The sequence below is a fragment of the Chinchilla lanigera genome, unplaced genomic scaffold, assembly GCF_000276665.1.
Source record: "Chinchilla lanigera isolate Chin_1 unplaced genomic scaffold, ChiLan1.0 scaffold00081, whole genome shotgun sequence".
Taxonomy (NCBI): domain Eukaryota; kingdom Metazoa; phylum Chordata; class Mammalia; order Rodentia; family Chinchillidae; genus Chinchilla; species Chinchilla lanigera.
The window spans coordinates 5,852,999-5,858,892 of record NW_004955482.1 but is presented as its reverse complement, the minus strand read 5'-3'; the positions used below and the strand labels follow the sequence as shown (position 1 = coordinate 5,858,892).

General features: G+C 50.3%; 1 long non-coding RNA gene across 1 annotated transcript in view; it reads left to right on the top strand.

Annotated features, from left to right (window-relative positions):
* The first annotated feature begins 2,391 nt into the window (after positions 1-2,391).
* LOC102025795 overlaps positions 2,392-5,894 on the top strand; it is a 13,458-nt gene continuing 9,955 nt past the window's right edge. Inside the window, exons 1-2 of the long non-coding RNA XR_263835.2 lie at positions 2,392-3,155; positions 3,477-3,605. This is a non-coding gene — a long non-coding RNA (uncharacterized LOC102025795). The remainder of the gene's footprint in view (positions 3,156-3,476; positions 3,606-5,894) is intronic.

The following is a 5,894-nucleotide window of genomic DNA, read 5'->3' as shown; positions in this document are numbered from 1 at the left end:
CACCCTGGCGCGGCGGGGCGGGCGGACGTGACGTAGCGGGCGGCTGAGGCGGGTGGGAAGCGTGCGCGGCTGTGTCTGGGACGCTGGGGGCTTCAGAAGGATGGAAAAGGGGCCTGGGTCCGCGCTCGTGACGCATAACGCGGCTGTGACGTCACGGCGGTGCGGGCGAGTCTGCGTGATGTCATAAGGGCCTTTGTCTTTTATTTTGTACCGGCAATGGAACTCAGGACCTTGTTCTTGCCAGGCTGGTGCTGCGCTACTGCGCTATATCCCCGGCAAGAGCCTTGTTCTGCAAGGCAAAGAATCGTTAAGGTGGAAAGATACCTGGCAGCGGGAAGAAGGCACCGCAGCCTGTGTCAGCCCTCGTCCAGGGAACCTGAAAGAAGGGGACCTAATGGGGAAGTAATTCTAACTGCGTTTGGTTCCAGCCAGGTCATTCATTTAACAAATATTTGTTAAAGCTGATGTGTCCTAGTCACTGGGTTAATGGTTCTGTTTAAAACAAAAACGACCCCAGCCTGCGTGGAGGTAACAGACAGGGGACTCCAACAAACAAATACAAGAAACAGGAAAAATTGGTTAAACACGGGGAGAACTCAGAAGGAAATGGATGCCGAACTAGGAAGAGGAAGTCCTCCTTTAGAGAGAGTCACATAAGAGAGGCCTTCTCAGAGAAGACCGCGGCTAAGGCGACTTGAAGAAGGAGAAGGAAGAAGGAAGCCGGGCATGGTGGCACACTCCTGTAATCCCAGCACTTGGGAGGCTGAGGCAGGAGGATCGTTGCGAGTTCAAGACTAGCCTGGGCTACACAGTGAGCTCAAGGCCAGCCTGAACCACATAGCCAGACCCTGTCTCAAAAAGATTAAAAAAAAAAAAAAAAAGAAGAAGGAACCAGCCACCGTTCTCGGAGGGAGCTCGAGGCAGCAAGTCCAGCATGCGCAGAGGCCCAGAGACAGGACCAGCTTGGTACAACTCAAGAAGCGTAGCAGGCCGGGCGTGGTGGCGTACGTCTGTAATCCCAGTACTCGGGAGGCTGAGGCAGGAGGATCACTGTGAGTTCAAGACCAGCCTGGGCTACAAAGGGAGCTCAAGGCCAGCCTGAACTGCATAGTGAGACCCTGTCTCAAAAAGACAAAAAAAAAAAAAAAAAAAAGGAAGAAGCGTAGAAAGCCAGTGTGGCCCGAGCGCCACAATCCAGGACTGTGGTAAGCAGCCGGTGCGCCACTTCAGGGAAGGCGCCCCACGAACAGTGAGCCGCTCTGCGCGCATTGAGCGAATGACTCCGCCTCCCCGGCTCCCTGCGCGCCTCTGGAGATCAGGAGTGTGGGAACTCATCCTGCTTTGGACCTGCCGCAGTTCTAGTTGGAAGAAAACAAAGGCTGAGGCTAATCACTGCAGCCTCCTCGTTTCACACACGGGAAAACTGAGGCCCTGGGAGGAGGAGGTATTTTTCCCCCAAATCAAGTAATTGGCAGGTCCTCTGGCTCCTGGCCTGGGAGCTGCCGCGCTGGCATCTGCACACACTGACGTCGCATAAGTCGGCCCTGAACACAGTCAGGGCATTCAGTGGATGCTTATCGGCTGACTGCCCGGCTTTGTGTGTCGAGATGATGTGTCCCGGACTCCATCCGCAGGACATAAGGTCCGAAATGTGTCTGCCCATATATGCAGCCGGGCTCTGCTGATCCTCTGTCCATGTAGCTCCTTGGGCAGAGGAGATAGAATTGTAGCAAAAGGAAAGTCAGAGGAAGTACTTCATAATATCTGTAACCAAAAAGCTTCGTTTAGGGGCTGGGGATTTAGCTCAGCCGCAGAGCACCAGCCTGGCAAGCACAAGGTCGTGAGTTCGATTCCCAGTAACGGAAAAAACCAAAACCAACGACAACAAAAAAAGTTTCCTTTAGTTCCAAAAGGGCACTCATAGTTTTCTCCCTTTTCCCCCTTCCTTTTATTATTTTATTTATTTATTTACTTCTTTTTTGGAAACAGGGTCTCACTATGTAGCCCAGGCTGGCCTCAGACTTGCAGGGATCCTCCTGCCTCAGCCTCCTGAGTGCTAGGATTACAAGCCTGTGCTTCATGCCCTGCTCTTCTTCCTTTTTATGTATCCTATTTGGTCAAGAAAGATGACCCTGAGGAGAAAAGATCGTGATAAATAGGGAAGGGGATGGAGGAAGTTGTGTTTATTACACTCGGGGTAATAGTGGTTTTCGCCCTTCTCTCCAGGAAAAGAACAGACTGCCAGATGGAAAACTGAAGTTGTGTTTCCAGGAAATCCTAACCTGTGCCGTGTGAGATGTCCAGAAATTGCCCACAGGCCTCCAGAAGATGAGAGGAAGGGCAGAGCTCAGAGGGTTCAGAGGAAGGCGGCGATCTGGCCAAGGACGCATGCGGAGACGTGCCTGGTTTCCGAGCGCTGTGCCTGTCCCCACTCGCTGCTCCAGCGGAGTGACGCAGGTTCAAATCCCAGCCCCGCCAGATCCTCTCCGAGTCTTCTCAGACCTGTTTTCTGCTACTGCCTCCTCCAGCGCACACCGCTTCCTTTGTCAGACAGCAAGCCACAGAATAGCTTGTTTCTGCTGCTCAGAAAACTTCGCCTTGGAAAGTTGCTGCGAGGAGAAAAGAAGATCGGCGCTGGGCTCCCTGCAGTGGCATCAGACTTGCCATGGCAGCCCTGGCCGGGCTGGCAGCCGCTCTGAGAAGCGCGCTGGGCGGCTCGCTCCGTCTCCCGTCTTAGTGGGTGCCCAGGGCTAGTCGCTGAGGGGTCCAGGCCAGCGCGTGTGTGCCGGGGGAGACCGGCTCAGCGGGGCCGTTGTCGCTGAGCAGGGGCTCTCCTGTTACACAGTGTCAGGAGCTGCTGGGAAGGCACACTTTGAAAACAAACCGGAACCTTCCATAACCGGACCTGCAGACCCTCTGGCCTTGGGGTTAGAGTTCTTTCTCTCGGGGAGGAGCTGGGAGTGCCGCGGACTGAGGGGAAGCTGTCTGCGGTGCCCCGCGCCCCGGGGTGGGGTCGCGGCGGGTGAACAGCCGCGCCCTGCCTGACCTCACCGCCGCGGTCACCTCTGGAACGGTCACTGGCCTGCCCCAGATGACCTACGCACGACTCACCCGGAAGAAAAAAATGGGAAGCGGATGTATGGGGAAAAGCGGAGGTGGGTTATTTTGGTTTGGATTTCACACTTTTGGGATTTCTTTTGCCTTTCCTGCGGGTGGAGTGAATTGTTTCATACAAGAGAGAGACTGTAACACCCGGGTACTCGACAGGTTAAGGAATAAACATCCTGGCAGATGTGGAAGCTCATGGCCCTCACCCCACCTCCTGCTCCTTCCCCAGGGGTAGCTCCTGTCCTGGTTCATCAGTTTACCTGGTACGAATACACCCACCGGGTTTATAAGAAGAACAAGAATACATGTATATTCTGCCATTTGCTTTTTTAATCAGTGTTGGTTTTGTTTTTTGTTTTTTGAGACAGGGTCTCACTATGCAGTCCAGGTTGGCCTTGAACTCACCATGTAGACCAGGCTGGCCTCAAACTCCCATCGATCCTCCTGCCTCAGCCTCCTGCCACCACGGCCACGTCAGTGTTGTTTCTGAGATACAGGTTTGCTGACTTATATGGTTTAAAACATTTTTCTCATACCCGTATGATTATACAATTACGTTTGTTTATTTCTTTGTTTTGCGGGGCTGGGGATTGTAGTCCTGGGCCTTCACACTGAGCTACATCCCCACCCTCTTTTATTTTTAGCCAGTTGCTTTCTGAGTCAGTAAGTCATCTAGGCTGGGTCCAAACTTGTGATCCAAGTGTCTCAGCCTCCCAGACTCCTTCTCCTACAGGCACACAGCACCACACCTGACTGCACCTCTACACCTGTGTATGTACACGTAGATGTATGTGGATGGGTCATGGCACACAGTTGTCGTGTTTATATTCCGCTGAGTATGTATGGTAATTATTAATTCCTTTTTCTCTTGGTGGGACCATAGGGTATTTATGTTTCCAGCTTTATTTTAAATTGCCAAATCACTTTCCAAAATAGTTGTACTAATTATCACTGTTGTGATAAAATATACTTGAAACTTATTAACCATCATTTTAACCATTGTTAAGTGTACAGTTCGGTGGTACTCATGACATTGGCATGGTTGTACAACTATCACCACCATCCCCCGGGGGGGGGGTGTTGCACACACCTATAATTCTAGCACTTGGGAGGCTGAGGCAGGAGGATTGCCGTAAGTTCTAGGCCAGCATGGCCTACGTAGTGAATTCAAGGGCAGCCTGAACTACACAGTGAGACACTGACTCAAAAAAAAAACAGAAAGCAAAAATAAACTCCCCTAAACCTAAATTTATACTTTGAGCAAATTCATAGGAAATAAAAGTTTTTAGCCAGGCATGGTGGTGCACGCCTATAATCCCAGCACTTGGGAGGCTGAGGCAGGAAGATCATTACAAGATCGAGACCAGCCAAGGACCTCTGGATTGAGACCACTTTGAGGCCAGCCTGAACTGCATAGTGAGACCCTGTCTGGAAAAAAAAAAAGAAAGAAAGAAAGAAAAGTTTTATTTTGTTTTTAATAATATGCCATGAAACAGAGTAGTCCAGCCTTTTCACAGCCTGACTTTCTTTGCTCTTTGCTCTTTGCTTTTTGGTGGAGGAGCCGAGCCCAGGCCCCGGCCCACGCTAGGCACCAGCACCAACGAGCTACGGCCCCGGCCATTATTTCTCACTAATAACTAAAGAAAGAAAGGGGGCCTGGATCTTATTTTCTGTAGCTCTCACATCTATTTCACACCATTATTTCAAATAAAGAAGAAAGCTATTTTTATTCTTGGTGATACCCCATTCCACAGGGGGACAGCTACAAGATTAATTAACTTTTGCTTCCCTGAAGAGCAGTTTCTCAGGGGCTGGGGACATAGCTCAGAGGCACAGCACCTGCCTGATAAGTGCAAGGTTGTGAGTTCAATTCCCAGTACCAGAAAAAAAGGAAAAAAAAAAAAAAAAAGAGCAGTTTTTCCTGTAATCCCAGCACACAGAGGGCTGAGGCAGGAGGATGAACTACAGTGAGACCTTGTCTCAAAAAACCCCAAAAAGAGTAGTTTCTCAAGTCCCCTGGAAAGGACCCCATTTTGAAATCCCAGAACTTTGTTTTTTCAACAAAATGGCCATTAGAAAGTGGCCCTGCAAGCCAGGCCTGGTGGGACATGCCTGTAATTCCAGCACCAGGAGGCTGAAGCAGGAAGATCACTAAGAGTTGGAGGCCAGCCTGGGCTACATATGTGAGTTCAAGGCCAGCCTGAAACTGCATAGCAAAACCCTATCTCAAAGGCACACACACAAAAAAAAAAAATGGCCCTGTAATATCCTTTGGTTATTTTGCCTTAACACGACAGATAAACCCAGAAGCAATGAATGTTCTGCTCTCTGCATACAGACCAGGTATGGTGGTGCGCCTATAATCTCAGAAGTTGAGAGGCTGAGGCAGGAGGATCACAAGTTCAAGGTTAACCCAAGCTACATAATGAGTTTGAAACCAGCCTGAAGTACATAGCAAGACCCTGTCTCAAAAAACAAATCCACAAAAACAAATGTTGAGTTCATGCACCAAGGAATTAATTCAGCTCCAAAAATCACTTCCACCCCTGACAACACTGAAAAACCCAGCGCCGAGGATATAGCTCAGTGGCATAGCACCTGCCTGGCAAGCTCGAGGTCCTGAGTTCAATTCCAGGTAGAAACAAACAAACCTTGAAAAGCCCTCCCATGCAGGCCGTGGTTCTAACACTTGAAACGTTTTCTAGAGACACGGTTCCCAGGCGAAGGGGCTGCAGACTCTCTAGGGAGAACCCAGAAACTGAAACTCTCAAGGTGGTATTTTTAAA